General features: G+C 36.4%; 1 long non-coding RNA gene across 1 annotated transcript; it reads right to left on the bottom strand.

Annotated features, from left to right (window-relative positions):
• Nucleotides 1–6,812: 6,812 nt before the first annotated feature.
• Nucleotides 6,813–8,458, bottom strand: LOC127128159 (uncharacterized). The gene is made up of 3 exons (XR_007805715.1): nucleotides 8,155–8,458; nucleotides 7,682–8,071; nucleotides 6,813–7,282 (listed from the first exon to the last, which is right to left on the bottom strand). It is a non-coding gene; the product is annotated as an uncharacterized LOC127128159 (long non-coding RNA).
• Between the last annotated feature and the right edge of the window lie 12,868 nt (nucleotides 8,459–21,326).

The raw sequence follows: 21,326 nt of genomic DNA, 5'->3' as shown, positions 1-21,326 counted from the left end.
GGTGTGTCCTTGGTTCATCATCTGTGCAAGATGTTTGCAATGGCTCTGCAACACGTTCTGCAATGTGTGTATTGTCTCATTCTGACCTGGCTTATGGTATGCATGTGGCTTCATGGTTTTCTTTATAACTTGTAGGTCTAGGACATGTTTCTCATTATGCCTTCATGTTCTGATTTGTGATTTCATACAACATGGTTTCTTGGTCATGACATTGTTGTATGGACATGAGGTGGATGGTTGGATAAAATCTACATAATGACACCAAGATTGGGATTTTGAAACAACATGTAAAATTGGTCCATCAAGAATCAACATGGAAACCTTAGAGATGGAATTAGGATTTGGGTTAGGGATTGGAATTTTAGGGTTTTCTAGGATTTAGTTGACTTTGGTCAAAGTTGACCAAAGTCAACACTTCCAATTTTTTGTAATTTTTCATATTTTGGACACTTTGATTTGTAATGAATGAGATTGACATATTATGAATGGTATTTGAATGGAATTGATTGATTTTGAAATTATACATGAACATGATACTTGAATGAACTTAAATTTGTCATGATGAACTTGAATATGGATGGCTTAGCATGTATTGAAATTGGCCTAGAATAAAAAAAATGAAATACCCTAACAAATCCTGAATGAACCGATCAAAAGACATAAGTGATTGTGAATGGACCAAAAATCAAATCAATGGAAATGATGGATGGTACAAAGCATAGATGGAATTATGATAGCATGGACACATGGACAATGATGAACCCATGGACACAAAAATGAACAAAACAAAGATGTACCATGAAATATGGCTTAAGTAAAGATTCATGAACCAATGGACAATGACATGATAATGGCAAGAGATGGACTTGAAATACAATGACCATATGAAATAGAAAAACATAGACTAGGTACTTGAAATGGCCATATGAAATAGGCCTAAGAAAGACATGAACTTGGACTAGGCATGAAGAATGATCATATGAACTCCTAGGGATGAATTGACTCCAGTGGAAGTAATGATTCCATGGAAATGTGCTTGAACCAATGAACATATGCAAGCAAGAGATGAACATGTGATCCATGAGATGAATGTCAATCCAACCAAGGAAACCTCCATAATAGATCATGATCAAGAGTTCCTGGAATGGATCTTGACCAAGAAAGTAAAGCATACACCATGGAATGATGATGGGCCAATGAAATGAGGTTAGGAGCACACACAAGGAGTAGTGGCCATAGTTAGGGCTTGGGGACACCATGATGAAATGAGGATCCCAAGATTAGGGTTTCGCTTCACCATGAAGCCAAGACTGAATCACCAATGATAGGAACAAATATACAAGCTTCAAAAGCTACCTCCAATCAGGGTTTGATTGATTGAGCCACCTTTAGTTGTAGAGATACCCTAGCTTCCATTAGGTGCAAGCACAAAGCCTTGAATCCATGATATATGTCCTCTTGTATTGGACCAATGACCATGCAGGTGAAATGAATGACATGAAGATATGCTTATGACTAGGGTTAGTGATCTAGATGAACTTTATGAATGGTAGGGTGAATTTTGGGGTATGACAGTTGCCTCTATTGAATTTTCTCAAACCTGGATGTATGGATAGTAATAGCTTTCGGACATTCGAGGTAGGAGGGGATTAAATACTAAAATATCGAAAAAATTTGCCCACCAAGAACAAATGAAATATGAAGATAGGTCACAAAGGAATTCTTCACAGAGATATAGGATAAACAAACTAGCTTTTGTGCAGGGCAGCTGCTGGGGATTGGAAGGTTATTATTTGTGAAAATGGATAGTTATGAAAGGTTAGAGATGCATGACGTATGCAGGATGCTGATGCAATATGATTATCCTCCTTTTTCAATAAGCTCTATGTATCTTTTTTTAACAAGCTTTTTTATTTTTTCAAACCTCTCTGGAAAGCTCTGAGAATATTTTTGTTGTTGGGGAGAAGAGAGTGAAAGATGTTTGAAAAATGGTTTGCCAAGTGGAACTGGACTTTGATGTGACGACTAGGGAAGAAAGGATATGGATTAACCCATCATACACTGGGTTCTCATAGGGGACTCATATTTTTTTTTGTTTATTTATAACTGGAAAGAAAAAGGGGAGGGAGGCCAAACACAATTCAACTTTACAGAGGGATGCATTCCGAAGTTGACCTTACCAAAGAGAGAAGAAAAGGATAAAGGGCAGGGCTCCGAAGTTAACCTTATCAGAAAGAGAAGAAAATGATAAAGGGCGAGCCTCCGAAGTTAATCTTATCGGATAGAGAAGAAAGGGGTCCCGAAGTTACCTTATCGAGAAGAGAAGAGATGATGATCTCAGTGAGGACGAAGATCCGAAGTTAACCTTATCGGAAAAAGAAGAAACGAATCCCGAAGTTAATCCTATCGGGGAAAGAAGAGATGGATCCTGAAGTTAACCTTATCAGGAAGAAAAGAGATGGAAAATGGTTTCCAAAGTTAACCTTATCGGAAAGAGAAGAAAGAGGTCCCGACGTTAACTTTATCAGGAAGAGAAGAGAAGGATACGAGATTCCGAAGTTAACCTTATCAGGAAGAGGAGAAAAGGATCCTGAAGTTAACCTTATCAGGAAGAGAAGAGATGGGAAAGGGTTTCTGAAGTTAACCTTATCGGAAAGAGAAGAAACGGAAAAGGGGTTCCAAAGTTAACCTTATCGGAAAGAGAAGAAAGGGATCCTGAAGTTAACCTTATCAGGAAGAAAAGAGGCGACATCATTGGGGAAACATTCCAAAGTTAACCTTATCAGGAAGAGAAGACGCGACATCGTTGGGGAAACATTCCAAAGTTAACCTTATTGGAACAGGAGAAGGGGGGGGGGGTTCCAAAGTTAACCTTATCGGGAAAAGAAGAGATGAGAAAAGGGTTTCCGAAATTAACCTTATCGGAAAGAGAAGAAAAGGATCCTGAAGTTAACCTTATCAGGAAGAGAAGAGGCGACATCACTGGGGATGCATTCCAAAGTTACCCTTATTGGAACAGGAGAAGAAAAAAGGGGGGAGGGGTCCCGAAGTTAACCTTATCGGGAAAGGAAGAGATATGAAAGGGTTTCCGAAATTAATCTTATTAGAAAGAGAAGAAAAGGATCCTGGAGTTAACCTTATCAGGAAGAGAAGAGGCGACATCACTGGGGATGCATTCCAAAGTTACCCTTATTGGAACAGGAGAAGAAAAAAGGGGGGAGGGGGTCCTGAAGTTAACCTTATCGGGAAAAGAAGAGATATGAAAGGGTTTCCGAAATTAACCTTATCGGAAAGAGAAGAAAAGGATCTTGAAGTTAATCTTATCAGGAAGAGAAGAGGCGACATCAGTAGGGATGCATTCCAAAGTTACCCTTATTAGAACAGGATAATAAAGGGGGGGCGAAGTTAACATTATCGAGAAGAGAAGAGAAGAAAAATGGGTTCTGAAGTTAACCTTATTAGGAAGAAAAGATGGAAAAGGGGCTCCGAAGTTAACCTTATCGGAAAGGGCAGAAAAATGTCCTGAAGTTAATCTTATCTGGAAGAGAAGAGGCGACATCACTGGGGATGTTGTTCCAAAGTTAACCTTATTGGAACAGGAGAAGAAAGAAAGGGGTCCCGAAGTTAACCTTATCGGGAAGAGAAGAGATGACGACACCACTGAGGATGTTGTTCCAAATTTAACCTTATTGGAATATGTAGTTCATTTGTAAAACTTGTATGGTTTTCAAATGATAATAGTAATGAAATAAACGTGCATGTTTTGATTAAATCTATTTGTGTTCACTCATATTTTACTTATCAGTATCAAACTGTTTGTCAAATAAAATCAAAGGAGAATGATGCAATTAAAAATACGCTAGATCGTTATCTGTATGCTTTTGAATAAGACTGTGTTGATGATGTAAGGTATTGTTGGAATCCCTAAACACCGGAGATATAATGAAGATAATCCCTAGTCAACCCCTTTGGGCCTTGTAGTAGGAGTTTCTTTCTTTAACATATAAAGCCCTCATGTTTAACCAGGGGCAGGGTAGTCTTCAGTTAGTTTGAAATTGAATTCAAATTTCAAAAGGAGAATATCCCATAAAGTGATCAATCATATCATATCCCTCCAAAGAGGATGGAATCAAAAATCCAGAATGGTTAACCCTTACCCACAAAAGGAGTGAGATAGTCATGAACCTTGTGATAAACCAAATAAGCAGTGTCACAGGATTTTCTCCAAAAGAAAAGATGAAAATAATCAAAAGCAAATGAAAAATCCGCTAAGTCAAAGACTTGAAAACAAGATTGACTTAGGCAAAAATTCGGGCATCCCGGTGGGCTGCAGACCCAAGGGATCAACTTAGGAAAAAATCAGGGAAAACAAAAGACAAAAAATCAGAGGATCAATATCAAAATCCTCAATAAGAGCAAATCTCTGTGACCGCAAACAAAAGTAAAAGGTGAAAGACTGTCGCTCCAAACTCCCGCTGGGTTCCTTAACCATTTTTTATAATACCCAAGATCCTTTTTTGAAAGATGGGCACTTGTTTTAAGCTAACTGAATATAGGATTGGAGAACATCACGGAGAATGGGCGGGTTAAAATAGGTTTTGAGCCTTATATCCTTTCTTTCTGAAACCGTGAACCAGACCACATTACAACCCTCAAAAGACCTAATTGAAGAAAGCTTTATTCCAAAGCATACTATGGTAATATTGCGTTAAGCTGACTCCTAAAGATTTGCTTGTCATTCGTATTGATACTGACTTGACATTCTAATCAGTGATTCATTCACTAGATGTCATAATCTTAGTGAACACACTTGAGTTTCAAAACTTGCATGAGCATCACATTACAATTATCATTTTCAAAATGAGCATTTTACATTCGCACAATCATTTGACATCAAGGAAGCTTACAAGGGGAAAGTTGATCAAATTCCTGATATCCCATAGCTCAGATCTCTTCAGGAGTCCGTCAATCTGGGGCAACCATGTCGAGATTCTACAAATCTCTCTGAATCATCCGAATAGAGGCAAAGTTTACTTTGAAGTTCATATTGGGGCAGGCCACCTCAAGAGCATGAGAGGTCGTTACTCCTAAGATGGTTAATCAAGAAATGTAGTTTTGAGACGCTGGGGCAAGCCAGGTTGAAATATTCAGATGATAAGACTACTCTACCATTTGTAAATGGGGCAGTCGGTACAGCTATCCAGTAAATTGGGGCAGAGGCAGGCTACATAGGTACAAGCTCTCTCCATGTTTCAGATAAAGTCCAAAGGTATAACTACAACCATTCAGCTTGAAGTAGGTGTCAGAGGATTACATATGGACGACCATTATCCTAGCCCAAAATTCCCACCGTCCTCTAGGAGAACATCTGGCTTAAATATGGAATAAATCATTATCATGCATAAACCACGTCGTTTCACTCATGCATAACATTCATAAAGCATAACATGAAACCGTGCAAACAAGAAAAACCAAAAATATGGTCTTATTGACTCAACCAGAAGCCTAACCTTCACTTGGCAAACCACAAAAATCTCATCACATTCTTAACAGGCAAGTTTTTGGATATGTTAGTATTTAATCCTCTTCTACCTTGAATACCCGAAAAGCTATCACAATTCGACCATTCCGGTTCAAGAAGATTAAATAGGGGCAACTGTCATACCCCAAAATTTGCCCTCCATTTTTATTTTTTCACCTAACCCATGGCTTGAGATTCATATATACTCATTCATATGCATCCTTCATTCATGCCTAACATTTACTGACAAGTATCATAGATTAAAAGTTTGCGGTTGATAAAATCAGGATTTTGACTTGAAGATTATGGTATTGTACATCATGTGGGTTAAGACCCTAATTCTTGACCTTAAAGGATCTTGTGGCTTGGCTTATGCGCATCGACTTGGCTTCTGAACCCTAATTGGGGGCCCAAGGTTTGAGATGTGATTTGTGGAGCTTTATGTTGAAACCCTAATCAGGGGTAATCAGTGTTCAAATACCTTTCTTGGTAGACTTTTGGATTGGTGATTAATTAAGACCTTGGTTGATAGATGCTTGAGGCCTTGGAGTTAGGATTTTGGAGTTCAATCCATATAGAACCCTAGCTTGTTAATGCATAAGGGTTATAGGCCTCATTGCCTAGTGTACACTTAAAACCTTGATTAGATATGCCTGAAACTGTTGGTTTGATTTGAGGATTGTGAAACCCTAGCTCATGGGAGAGGTTGTTTGGTCATCATGATCTGTATCATGTCATTCATTAGGTTCACCAGAGGATTATGGTTTCACAGTACTGATTGTTCAAGTCCTCGTATGGATCTTCCAAGGCCCATGCATTGGTTTAAAAGGTCATGGTGCATTCAGGCTTTTCATGCTTCATTCATGATTAATCTATTGATAAAGGTTTTATAGTGCCTACAAGACCTTTGATTTAAGTTGATTTCAAACTACATTTTGAAGGGAAAATATGTCACTTAGAATACAAATTTCATTTTACTATACACATTCACACTCAAATTCATATTCACTTTAAAATCCAAGCATCGCATTACAAAATCCTCACAAAAATCCAATTCTATACAAAAAAGTATATTTTTGACCCGAGTTAACTTTTGGTCAACTATTGACTTTTTGGTCAACAGTTGACCAAAGTCAATTGACCAAAATTTTCCATCCCACCAAATTCCTTCCAATTTACATTTAATAATTCTATTCAATTCAAAAGATTGCCATGTTCAATCAAAAAACTAAATTACATCTCTAACTTACCACCATAAACAATATATTCACTTTCAAAATTCATTCACAAGTAAATTCCAAATTGCACCATTTCAAATTACCACAACACAAATACAACCATTCAATACACATTTCAATCCCAATTCCGTATCCTCTTTCATACATGCTCACGTAGGCACGACATAAATTCTGAAACCTTTGTAGTTGAATAAATATTACATCCCAAATCAAAATAGCATTGGCTCATTACATCAGTATGGAAGGTTATACACAAGTACGGAAGGCTACACATCGAAAACTATGCTAATACAATGCACATTTCTACCAGCTAATGGACTCGCCATTTGAAAGGTCAATTAGTAGGATCTTGGTCATCCTTCATGCCGCATTCACCCAACCGAAAGTCATTTCCAAATCCACTCCACAATGGTAGCACGCCAAACTCTCCCAGTTCAACATAAAACCCAACCTGATGGGGACTTTGCATTTCATATGGTAATGATTCTAGTCAAGATGTTGGCACAAGTAGGCTACATATAACCTGTTAAAAGAAAGAAAACAAGAACCCATTTCAGAATCCACAAATCCTCCATTAGTTTCCAATTGAGTTAACAATAACCTACAGCAACCAATTCAAACTATCATTTATCTGCAGCAAGCAAGTCAGGCCAAACCAATTCATCATAATCAACTAACAACACACACATATAACTTCAAAAACCAAAATAGAATTCTGTAACTAACTGAACCGTTCGTAACTAACATAACAATCAATCCACAACTCTAACAGAATTCCTGACAAACCATAACAGATTTTTTAACCACTAACCAACTCTAACAGACTGGGCACAAGGCTAACAGAATGGAAAATAAATCGAGAGGGAGAAGCAATGCAAAAGGATAAAAAGCATTCACCATAAAAAGAGAGATAACTCAATACCTTGGGGGGGATTTTTTTCACGATTAGATCCAACTGTTGAACCTTCATTCGCCTTCTGTAGAATCGGTGCGAAGCTCTCAAAACCACCTTCCAAAAAACCTTCTTCTTCTTCAACCTCTACATCCTTAACCAAGCCGACAGAACCACCTATTCTACCATATCAAGGCCCTGCAAAATCGATTTTCAATCGACAACACGCCTTCACCTTCAATTTCCTTTCCCATATTTTCCAATCTCTTCTCAAGTCACCTGCTGCGAACAGGACGAGGCAAAACCTGCAACCAGATTTCATAACCTCGAGCCTTCACACAATTATAATTCTTGCATGACGACATGAATTCACCGACCATAGAAATGGAGGAATAACTCATAGAACCGCACACAATGTCTCTGCATGCAACATAACCCAAACGGAATTAGAGAAGAAGATGACCGAAAGCGTATACAGAAACGATTGAGCTACGAAGTGTCACCTGAAGAAGCATCGGGATTTTGAAGCCAGAAAGGATCGAAACTTTTCAACACACGCATGAAAGGACCATTCTTGAAGAATAACACAATGATTCACGATTCCATTTTCATGCCCCATCACGAGGCATAGGCTTCCTCGTTATCAATAACAGTGAAGGCGACGCGAGATGAAGAAACAGAACTGATGTGGCGGTTCGCGGAAGACCGGGGCCGAGAAATCATTCGTCGTGTTCGGAATAAACCACATTCTCCTTGCCCGTGTTGAAGTAGAGGGAGTCTCGTACGGTTGGGTCAAGAATTGGACCGGTTCTTGGGAAGCATAGACCCATGTTCTTTCTTGGCAAGGACTGGGCCTTTGGGCCCCAACAAAAATCCCTTTTGGTTCCATACACCCCCCTCAGATGGATCGTACCCCCCATGGCCCATGATTATCCTTTTCAAGCTTAATTAAGGTGTGTTAATCTTAGTTAAATTCTTGAATTAGCCTTGTCTTTGAATCCTCTTGTTATTGTTAAAATTGGGATTTTCTTGTTTTTAGGTAATTAGGAATTAAGTTAGTAATTAGGTTTAGTTACGAATTAAGGTGGTTTGGCAATTTGGTTTAGGTTTAATCATGTTGATTTTGATCTTTAGATCGTTTTTAGATTTAATCTCATTATAGATTAACCTGGCCATGAGTAGAGTAATTGGTCATTGGAGTTAGATTCTTGATTTTGTGGATTTTTTATTTAGGTTAATTGGGAAGTATTAATCCTTTAGTTAACTAGGTTTAAGCTTAGTTAGATCCTTTAGAATCAAATTTAATCAAGATTGTTTGGGATATAGATTCAATTTTTAGTTGATTTTGCTTGGTTAGAGATTTAACTTCAATATTTTATGATATGACCATTTTACCCCTTATGGGTTATTTTGTCATTTTCACCATATAATTGTATGTTCCCTTAGGATTATTTTAATATAGAATTTTAATCAGGAGTTTTGGCTAACTATGCATGATCCCTTAGGGTAGTTTCTAACAATTTCACCTTTAGATTAGGTTCAACCTAGTTTTCCAATTAAATCTAACCATTATATTAGGTTCTAACCTAGTTCTCAAAATTAAATCAAACCTCCGATTCAAATTGATCAAAAGCAATTTTGATCGATCAAATCCTTTGAACTTGTATAATCCCACAGTCTAAATTGAGTGACCAAAAGACCCTTGATAACTTAATAAGACTTTTCCTCTAAGTTGTGGAACTCGAAGTCTCAAGTTAGACTCTCAAGGCATCCTCAGTCATACCAAGCAGTGGATAATACAAGCACATCAAAGGTGGAAACTTCAAGAGCTTGTCAAATCAAAGTTAGAATCGTGTGGTATGAGCCTTAAATAATGGAGAAGGAATGGGAATGGAGAATTTCTACCCCCATTATGAATATCTTTGGGTATGGGAGGAATGATCCAATGCTCATCGTATTCACCTTTATTCATATAATTTAGCACAATTCTAATCATACGATTGGCAAGTCTCTTTCTCTTAACAAAGCAATGCAACAAGCAAGGACTACATCAACAACTTATCAATCATGAATCGAGTTGTATGATACAAGCCTTAAGCAATAAAGAAGGAGAAGGACTAGAGAATTCCTACCCCAATTCTGGATATCTTTGGGTATGGGACGAATGACTCATCGCTCATCGTATTTGTAAGAGCAAATCTAGTTTCTACAATATATCTCTAAAATTTTGATGATAACAAAGGATGAAACAAAAATGGTACCCTAACATTTTTTATCTAAGTGTGAAGGATTCTAATCAAATTAGTCAGATAGACATCCTTCAGATACATATACAAGTTCTGAGATACCACTTAGAAGATAAGCAAGAAGAAGCTTTGATTCTGATTAGAGAAAGCGCAAACTCAATAAGCGATACTCTGAAGTATGCACTCTAGGGTCTGAAGCCCTGCGCTCTGAAGAAATCAATCAAAAGAAACTCTGAAGACAGACAACAACAAACATCTATCTGAAGAAACACTTGCTGAATAGAGACTCTGATGTTCGAACCCTCTGATTCAGAATACTTAGCTATGAAGAAATTCACTTATAGAAAGAATCTATTTCAGGAAGAGTTTTATGGCGCCCCAAAAACTGTTTGATAAGAACACAGAGTTTAATGACTTTAATCATCCATCATTTCCAAAGATTCTAACATTCAAAAACTCAACGGTCTTCTCATCACCCCTATATAAAGGATGGAATGTATCACTAAGAACAGACCCTGAACCACACGAGAATACAACACTACTATTATATTCATTATTCATTCTCTTTCTCACACGAGTTGCTACTCTAAAGTATGAACAATCCTTTTGCTTTTACCTTGTGTAATCTTTGCTTACCTAGAAGCACTAAACATTACTGTAATTCTATTTACTTGTTGAAACTCTCCTCAAGTGACTTGTGAAGTCTGTATACTTAAGAGGACTAAGAGATCTTTATTCTCTTAGACGATCTTTTGTGTAATCTTTCAAGATTAGTGGATTAAGTCCTTTTTGAAGGTGAAATCACCTTGGCCGGGTGGACTGGAATAACTTTGAATTTCAAGCGAACCAGTATAAAGTTCAGTGTTGATATTACTTGTTTCAGCGTGTGCTTCATTTCCAAAAAGTTTTTATTATCGTTAAAACAATTCAAACCCCTCTTTCTTGTTTTTCTCTACCTTCAGTATTCACCTCTATTCGTAGACTTTAGTGCAATTCGAATCGAACGATTGATAAGGTCTTCATCAATACCAGAAACAACAAAGATTCTCCTTCACCATTTTGAAAGTTAAGATGAGAATTACATGTCACGAGCCTTAAGTAGTAAAGAAGGAATGAGACTGGAGAATTCCTACCCCCATTATGGATATCTTTGGGTATGGGACGAATGACCCAGCGTTTATCATATTTGTAAGACCCCAATTTTGACCCTAAGATCCCTCATGCTATCTCATCATATGCATTAGCATTGGGATCACACCTTGGCATCCTCCTTACCCCTCATTTATTGGGTTTGTATTAGGAGAGATCACCAAGCACATTTGATTGTATCGTACTTAATTTTTCTTTGTTTACTAACCAAAATAACAAAAATATGTCAATGTATAGTTTGTTGCTTTTGTAGGTAGTGTACATACTCACCTATGCTCTATCAAGCTCATATCTAGGGTTTGAGACCCTCAATGCAAGGAGCTCAATCAATAAATGGTTTACTATGGATCTAATTATCATATATGGATCCCCATGATCTTCACATGTTATTTGGATCAAGAAATCATCAAGAGTTTGGAGTTGGTTTGTCTTGGAAACCCTAATTCATATGGGTATCTTGTGTGACTTCTTCAACAAGTTTCTTCAACAATTGATCAAATATTTCAAGGTATACTTCACATTACATCATATTATGCATATATGATCCTCCATGAGTCCCAAAAGTCAAGAGATTGTCAAGCTAGCAAGTTGGTTCATGGTGGTTGACCAGAGAAGGTCAACTGGTCAAAACTGGGGTTCCCTAGACCCTATCGTCTACAATTTTTGTCATATGAAAATGATCCCAAGCTAGAATTTACTCTAAATCACATTCCAAACAACTTTCATGTTGAAGTCAAGAGCTAGGTTTGCTTGGAAAGTCATTTGTTATGGTAAAAGATTATGGGTCATTTTGTCTGAACCCTAGTTTGGAGATCAACTTCCCAAGACCATAACTTGCTCAGCTTTTATGAGATGAAAGCAATTCAAATTTCATGATCAAATTCAATATGTCTACTTCAACTTTTATGTTTTTAGGAAGTGCAAATTCAACTTTCAAATGCATGTACCAAGAGGAAACATTATAGGTCATTTTGGGCCAATACCATTAAACAAGTGATTTTCCTCAACTTCTAAAATACATAACTCCTTCATGCCAAATCCAAATGAGGTTAAATTTGTTACCAAATTTAAGAGATTTTAAAGAGCTACAACTTTGATGAAGTAACGTTTCTCATTTGAAGTCCATAGAAAAAGTTATTCAAGGTGGAAGAAGTGAGCATGTGACTTGGGACTTAGAAAATTTTCAAATATGTTTGATTTCCCAAACTTCCACCATAAAATTCATCCTGATACAAGCTTCAAATGAAAAAGTATTCAACATGAAAGTTATTCCCCTTGATCTCACCTCTCCAAAAAGTCCAAAATCATCTTATTTGGACATCATTTCATGGGCCTCATGCACGCCCATGCACCCATGCAAGGGAGAATTTGAAAATTTGCCAAATTTGAAAGTGTGCAAATATCATTCACATTGGCTATAAATAGGAGGCTTGATGATCAGAAATGGGATCCCTCTTACCTAAGCTTCGACCCGCTTCTTCCCCAAACACCATTGAAAGGATAACCTTGAAGGTTTCTTGAGAAACCGAGTTTCAATTCTCCCTCTGTTTTAGGATTGAAACTCCAAGAGTCCAAGCTTTCTAACCATTCAAATCATCTTCTGCAAGCTTCTAGCTTCAAGCCAAGCCAAATTGGAAGCAAGATCAAGCTAATTTGAAGATCCTCGAAGGTGAGATTTCATAAACTTTTCTTCTTCGATTCTCCCTCATTTCTCATCCATTTTGACTGATTGTTGGTTTGCTGAAGTTTTACCAATGTAGGCAACAAGATTGAGTTGCTTTGAGGTTAAATCGAAGCAACTCAGTTCATGATCCTCAAAATTCAAATCCCTGTATCTTTTCATATACTTGGAATTGGACAAAATTGAGGCCTGATTCGAGCTCCTGAGCATTTTTTCTTTAAATCCATGTCTTGCTTTTTCATTTTGATGATGGTTGATGGTGGACCAGTCCGATGAGGTCCACTGGAGAAGAAGACCATAATATCCTTTGAAAATGTTTTAATCTCGTGCGTTGCTTTTGATTACCATGTGTGTGGTTCAGTTGACCAGGGAACATGTGGAACGCGTGCTTGTCACCATCTGATCTGCCACCTCAATTAATGAGGGAGAACAAATGGCTCTCATTTTTTTAAATTTTTGTTTATTTCATTTAATTGCTTATTTTTAATTAATTCATATTAATTTCATTATTAATCCAAAAAATATGGTACTTCCACTAGAAATTTTCAAATATTTTCCTCTTTCATTTTCTGAATTAAAATTATTTTTTGGATTAATATTGATATTTTTCACGATTTAATTGTTTTTGTGCATATTTTAAATTGTTTAAAAATACTTCTGACTTTTCAAAATTAATAAAATTTTCTCTCCAAGGTCCTTTGACCTTGTTTGACCTATGATAAATCTCTTGGCCATTCATTTGGTGTTTTGAAGAGGTTTTAGGTTTTTGATCAAACATAATTTAATTTAAATGCATTTTAATTTTATTTTTAATTGTTTAATTGTGTGAAAATTATGTTGAACCATTTTTTTATGGACTTGTGAAGTTTGACTATGTGTTTGGGCCTTGGTCAAGGTTGATTTAACTTTTGTTAGATTAAAATCATTGAATTTAGGAGATTGATGAAATGTACATTTCATCTCCCAAAATAAATGAATGATTTTAATTTGATAAAATTCCTCCCATGACCAATTTGTGTTTGTCTCATTTCCCCTCCCTCTTTATTTTCAATCTCATTCTATCCTATCCCTTTCATTGACCAATGACATCTCAATATCCTAAGGCTAATTGGTTCATCAATAATTTCATGTTAGATGAACCAATACAAGTATGGATGAGATTAGGTCCATCCTTTGATCATTTTCTTTTTGTGTGTGGTATATTTTAGAATTATGGTTCATTGTACCATATATCTAACATGCATTAACACCAAAATTTCTATTGCCCGGCCTCAGATAGTTGTGACTTCTACATAAGTCCAATTACGATTGCTTAACATAACGCTAAATTTTGACCAAAAGGCATAGCATTCTAGTAAGTGAGATTGTAAGTCCCCCCCCTGTCATGGTATTGCGTAGAAACTTGGACTTTTTCCTTCCTTTATAAGATGTCTTGGTTCAAGGTGTGGCGGTAAATTCATGACCATCAAGCTATGGATAAGCTAAACGTCAATTAAACCAGAGTCGCCACCGCGCTTTTATTGTTTCCAAGGGAAAAGGGAAAAGTACGAACAAAACCCAAAGATAAGAAGTTTTCAAATCAAAACTAATAAAATGCTAGATTACAGGTAAGGAGGTTGGTTACACAGAGGGAAGGTGTTAGCACCCAAAGTGTCCTAGGTACTCATAGGGAGCCCTTTCTTGTGTGCGTATGTGTTTTTATATAAAATGATGTTTGTAATAAAATGGAGTGGAGGGATGAGAAAACAATTCATTAATTATATTTTTGTGTTTGACAAGACCTTCGGACTTGTGTCTACGTACCAACATAAAAATGAAGGATCAAAACCTCGTAGTTCATGGTAATAATTTCAAAGTGAATGCATTGCTTTTAGCAAAAGTTTAAGTTAAAAAAGGCACAAAAGGCCTAAAAGGTTTGGATGAGTGTTATTTCTTTTTGTATTTTGAAATTTTAAGTCAATTATAGTTAAGTTCATTTACAAATTTGATTAAGAAAAGAGTTTGAAAGTGCAATGGCGTAAGGCCAAAGTTTCTAATTTGCAATATGGTCTAAGTTTAGAAAAAAAACAAAAGCAAAGAAGATTTTAAAAAGAGGGAGAGATTTGAAATTAAAGAAGTGGGGAGTTGATGAAGAGACTAATCCTAAGCAAAAATTTAAAAGTTAAGGGTTGAAAAGATCTGACCAATGGGATACAATCCAATAGACAAGAATGTCATATAGAAACCCAAATTTCCCTTGGACTTTAGAATCAAGCAATATCAATACACACAATAACAAGGTGAAGAGCAAGGCATCAAATAAAGATAGCCACATCCAAGCTTATCAACTCCATGACCTTCTTCATAATCTCCCATGTATCAGATGAAATCAGAGATAGGCATTAAACACGAGTTCAAAGTAACAACTTCAATAAGACCATGTAGCAGATGAACTCAAATGGGATCTCAACACTTGCTTTAGATGAAAATTCACTTCACAAGCAGATGGTTTCATGGAAGTTGGCATTGGCCAAGTCCTTTTGTATAGGGAGTGTTGCCTAATTCTAAGTCCAATGTCTCAGATCAAATCCAACAGTTCACACAAATGTCTTTTAAGGTTTTTATTGTTTTTATGTATATTAAGGTCAAAAGACCACAAACACAAACAAGTATATACAATCACAATATAATCACAAGATATGGATCAAATGAGCAAAGTGAAAATGGCACTAAAGTAAATAAGTTAAATGGTATGAATAATGGCATATGAATAAAGACTTGAATTTAAAGTGCATAAAAGTAAATGGCTTGAAATTAAATGTTAGTTGTTAGTTGATTAGAAGTTAGTATTGCTTTTGCTTTTGTTGTTTAAGTCATTCTTTGGAGAACACTCAACCCACTATTCACAAGCATGGATCCTTGAACCAAGACATCTTCCAAAGGAAGAAAAAAAGGCCAAGTTTCCACACAATACCATTAAAGAGGGGAGACTTACAATCTCACTTACTAGAATGCTATGCCTTTTTGTGTCAAAAACTTAGCGTTATGTTAAGCAATTGTAATTGGACTTATGTAGAAGTCACAACTATTTGAGGTCGGGAAATAGAAATTTTTAGTGTTAATGCATGTTAGAGATATTGTATTATAAACCATACTCCTAAAACATACTACACTTAAAAGAAAAATGCAAAAGGGGTGGACCTAATCTCATCCACACTTATGTTGATTTTGTAATCGACTAGCCTTAGGATATTGAGATATCATAGGTCTATGAGATGAATGAGAATAGAATGGGATTAAGATGGAGAGGGAAGGGAAATGGAATCAACACAAATTGGTCAAAGGAGGACTTTTATCAAATTAAAATCATTCATTCATTTTGGGAGATGAAATGTACATTTCATCAAATCCCCTAAATCCAATGATTTTAACTCAACAAAGTCAAATCAACCTTGACCAAGGCCCAACAACACAAGTCAAACTCAACAAGTCAATATCAAAAGCTCAACACAATTTATTTGGCAATTAAACAATTAAAATTAATTAAAAAATGCATTAAATTAAATTATGGTTGGTCAAAATCCTAAAACCTCATCAAAACACCAAATAAATGGCCATGAGATTTATCATAGGTCAAACAAGGTCAAAGGACCTTGGAGAAAAAAATTCATAATTTTTGGAAACTTAAAACTATTTTTTAACAATTAAAAGTATTCACAAAAACAATTAAATCATGAAAAGTATTAATAATAATCCAAAAAATAATTTTAATTCAGAAAATGAAAGAGGAATTTATTTAAGAATTTTTGGTGAAAGTCTCATATTTTTTGGATCAATATTAAAATTATTATGAATTAATGAAAATAAGTCAATTAAATCAAAAATCATAAAATAGAAAAAAACGTGGACCACTTGATATGCCTCATTAATTGAGGTGGCAGATCAAGTGGATGAGAATGCACGTCCCATTATGGATCTTGGTAAATGTGTCATACGCGTGGTAATCAGTTTGTACACTCAAGATTAAAACAAAATGGATGGATCCTATGGTTCTGAGACATGCCAACGCATCGCCAGAGCTGTAACTCCGGTCTTCTTCTCCGGTGGACCTCACCGGACTGGTCCACCTTCAACCATCACCAAAATAAAAAAAGAGGACATGAATTTAAAGTAAAAATGCTCAGGATCTCGGATTTGGCCTCAATTTCTCCTAACTCCAAGTATATTGAAAGATACAGTGAGTTGAAATTTGAGGATCATGATCTGAGTTGCTTCGATTTGACCTCAAAGCAACTCAATCTTCTTGCCTACATTGGTAGGACTTCAGACAATCAAAAATCAAGAAGAATTATGGATAACTGAGTGAGAATCGAAGAGATGAAAAATTGAGAAATTCACCTTCACTGCAGGTCTGGATGAACACGATCTTGCTTCCAATTGCACTTGGCCTTGCTCTAGACACTTGATGGAATGGAATTGAATAAAAAAGGAAGTAGGACTCTTGGAGATTTGAATCTCAAAACAGTGGAGATTCAAACTCGATTTATAATAGAAATCCTCAAGGTTATCCTTTGAATGAGAGGGTTTGGAGCTAGGGATTCAAAGTTGGAGTGCAAGGGTCCTCAATTCTGAACGCAAGGGTCTCTATTTATAGCCAAGGCATTGCTAATTGCACACTTCATTCAAGTTTTCAAAAATAGTAACTTTGTTTGCATGGATGCATGGGCATATGATAGGCCCATGTAACCATTCCTTCAGGTCCAAAATTGTGTACAAACATTGCTGAAGTCATGTGGAAAGGCCATGCATTTGTGTATGGAAGATTCAAGTTCACTTATGCCAAATGGTGATACAAGTTCAAGCCATGCGCAAGTCACTCATACCTTGTCCAAATGGGATGAATTTAGACTTTTTAGAAAGGTTATATCAAGAGGAACAACTTTCATGTTGAACACTTTTTCATTTGAAGCATGGATCATGATGAATTTTGAGGTGGAAGTTAGGAAAATCAAACATATCAAAAATGTTTCTATGTGTCAAGCCATATGTTCACTTCTTCCACCTTGGCTAACTTTTTTTATGAGCTTCAAATGAGAAAGTTCCTTCACCAAAGTTGTATGTGTCTCAAATTCCTTCAAAATGGTTACAAATTTGACCTCATTTGGATTTAGCATGAAGGAGTTATGCATTTTTGAAGTTGAGGAAAATCACTTGTTCAATGGCATTGGTCCAAAATGACCTATAATGTCGCCTCTTATCATATGCATTTAAAAGTTGAATTTGCTCTTCCTCCAAACATCAAAGTTGAAGTAGACATCTTTAATTTGATTGTGCAACTTGAATATCTTTCATACCATAAAAATTGAGCAAGTTATGGTCTTGGGAAGTTGACCTCCAAATTAGGGTTTAGACAAAATGACCTATAATCTTTCACCATAAAAAATGACTTTCCAATCAAAACTAGCTTTAGACCTAAATATGAAAGTTGTTTTGAATGTCATTTAGAGTAACTTTTATATTGGAATCGTTTTCATATGACAAATATTGTAGGAGATAGGGTCTAGGGAACTCCAATTTTGATCAGTTGTCTTCCTCTAGTCAACCACCATGAACCAACTTGCTAGCTTGACATTATCTTGACTTTTGGGACTCAAGGAGGATCATATATGCATAAGATGATAAAATTTGAAGTATCCCTTGAAATATTTGATCAATTGGTGAAGAATCTTGTTGAAGAAGTCACATAAGATACCTAGATGAATTAGGGTTTCCAAGGCAAACCAACTCCAAACTCCTGATGAACTCTTGATCAAAATAACATGTGAAGATCATGAGGATCCATATATGATTCTTAGATCCATAGTAACCCAATTATTGATTGAACTCCTTGCACTGAGGGTCTTAAACCCTAAATGTGAGCTTGATAGATCAAAGGTGAGCATGTGCCCTACCTACAAAAGAGTTAAACTATACAATGACATATTTTTGGTATTTTGGCTAGTAAATGATAAAATAAAAAGCATGATACAATCAAATGATGCTTGGTGACCTCTCCCAGTGAAAACCCAATAAATAGGGGGTAAGGAGGATGCTAAGATGTGATCCCAATGCCAATGCATATGATGAGATATCATGAGGGATCTTAGGGTCAAAATTGGGGTCTTACAGCTGCCCCTTTTTAAGTATGTTCTAACTGAGGAGATGAAGGTTAAAATCTTCATATCGACTCAGTCGAATGAACTTAAATAACAATATATAGAAACAAATTTTGGTCCCTAAGAGACCTCATGATGCATATGATATGAATGTTACAAAAATAAATCATTGTGGGGAAAATGCTACCACGAAGGAAAAGAATCCGGAGAGACTGAAAGTCCGCAGGAGTGTAATGTATTCCATAAGGAAAACTCACTGGGGAGACCGAGACTCTGAGGGGAATAAAGGGTTGTGCGTAGGCTAGGCTACGACTTAAAAACAATTGGGGGACTCGAGGGATTCCATGAAAATTAATCAATGGAAAGACTCAGCCAGGGAATAAAAGGAACACCTACATGGGAAACGGGTAGATCAGAATAAAGCTGAAATACTCAAACCAAATAGGAAACAACAATTTCACTAAGGAAATGCACACTCAAACTCGACTGGGGAAGAAAATATCTTCAACACAGGAGGAGTAGAAATCTATTATCCATTACCGGTTACTGGGTAAGGAGATAACAAAAATCTGACAGGGAGGACATCTGTTACCGGTTAGGGTAAACATATCAAGGATGACTCGCTGAAGGCAACCATGAGGTGTATTCATTACCGACTACCAGGTAAGAATAAACTGTTGGGGAAAATGCCAAAATAGGATTTACAACTACCAGTTACTGGGCAGAAGACCAAAGAGAAAGAATATCCATCACTGGTTAAAGTGAACATATCAAGGATATACTCAAAGGAAAGAAAATCCGTCATTGGTTAGGATGAACATATCAAGGTTAAACTTGCTTGGGGACACTAGGAAGGATATCCATCACCGGTTAAGATGAACATATCAAGGATAAATTGCCTGAAAAAGTAGGAATTACATCTATCGAATACTAGATAGAATACCGAAAAGAGAATATCCGTCATCGCTTAGGATGAACATATCAAGGATAGACTCAGAGGGGAGAAATAGGAATTACATCTATCAGTTACTAGATAGAACACCACAAAAAGAATATCCGTCATCGGTTAGGATGAGCATATCAAGGATAAACTATGTAAAAGGGGAACAAGCAGGATTTACAACTACCGGTTACTGGGTAGAAGATCGTGAAGAGAAGGAAATCCATCACCGGTTAGGATGAACATGTCAAGGATTAAGTCTCTGGGGAACAAAATAGGGATTACAACTACCTTTTACTGGGTAGAATACCAAAAAATGAATATCTGTCATCGGTTAAGATGAACATATCAAGGATATACTCAAGCAAGGGAAGAAAATATCTATCATCTATTAGGATGAACATATCAAGGATAAACTTCCTGGGGAAATGTGAAAATGAATCCGTTGGGGAGAAAAAATTACTCTTGTCAGGTATTGGACAAAAGTGAAACATGAGAAGAATATTACCAGTTACTGGGTAATATACTCTTAGGGGACCAAAAGCATATATCTAGGTAAGACTTAGAAAGAAACGGTCAATCAAGTACTCAACCCAATGAGGATATAACTCAAGGGGAGTGGTTCCATCTAGATACTCTACTGGGGAGGAAACTGAAATAACAATCATCCACGAGGAAATAACTCAGTGGGGAAAGAGAAAGGTTAAAGTCTTTCTGCTTAATGGGCTGACACTCTACAATTGAAAGAGGGCAGACAAACCAAATCTGTATGGGGGAAAAGTATACCACCATAGTAGAGGACCAAAATGAACAATGAATCACAAAGTGTAATAATGCAACAATGAAATTATATAAGTGTATATGAATATGTATATATATGACGATTATGCTGACAAAACGATCACAAAGGATACAAATATCACTGGTTTGAATCATCGATACAAACCCTAGCCAATCCTCACAGGAAGGAAACAACTGTTGGAGAGAATCAAACATCTCGAAGGCTCTATCCGGGCTGGGGAAAGCACAAGGAGAGGATCTGCTGAGGAAATAACTATAAACTCTACAGGGAATTTTAGGTCAACACCATATCAAATGGGAGACAACCCTGCAGGGGAACACACAATAGCTTCTCAAAACCAGGAGTAATTCTGACGACTTGCAGGGAAGCAAAATTCTGCCTAAACCATGCAAACTGCTGAAATAACGCGCCTACAACTCAAGGGGAGGCCAACAAACTCGGCTGAGGAAACCAACAAAACTCGGTTGCTGAAAAGATACGGGGAATGAAATAGGGATCACGCCAACTACTTGGGGAGAACCAATAATGCTCCACATTTAGGGCTTATCGCTTTTCAAACTACTGTTGATATTCCTTTAAATGATATCGATTATTTTTAAAGTAACTGCTTCTATATATTTAAGAAAATATGATTTTAATTTAAAAATTTAATTTCAAAAATGATCATAATAAAATTTAAATCTATTTGACTGAATTAAACAAGAGTAGAAACAATTGGATAAA

This window comes from Lathyrus oleraceus, chromosome 1, assembly GCF_024323335.1.
Source record: "Lathyrus oleraceus cultivar Zhongwan6 chromosome 1, CAAS_Psat_ZW6_1.0, whole genome shotgun sequence".
Classification (NCBI taxonomy): Eukaryota; Viridiplantae; Streptophyta; class Magnoliopsida; order Fabales; family Fabaceae; genus Lathyrus; species Lathyrus oleraceus.
This window is presented reverse-complemented; position numbering and strand designations above follow the sequence as displayed.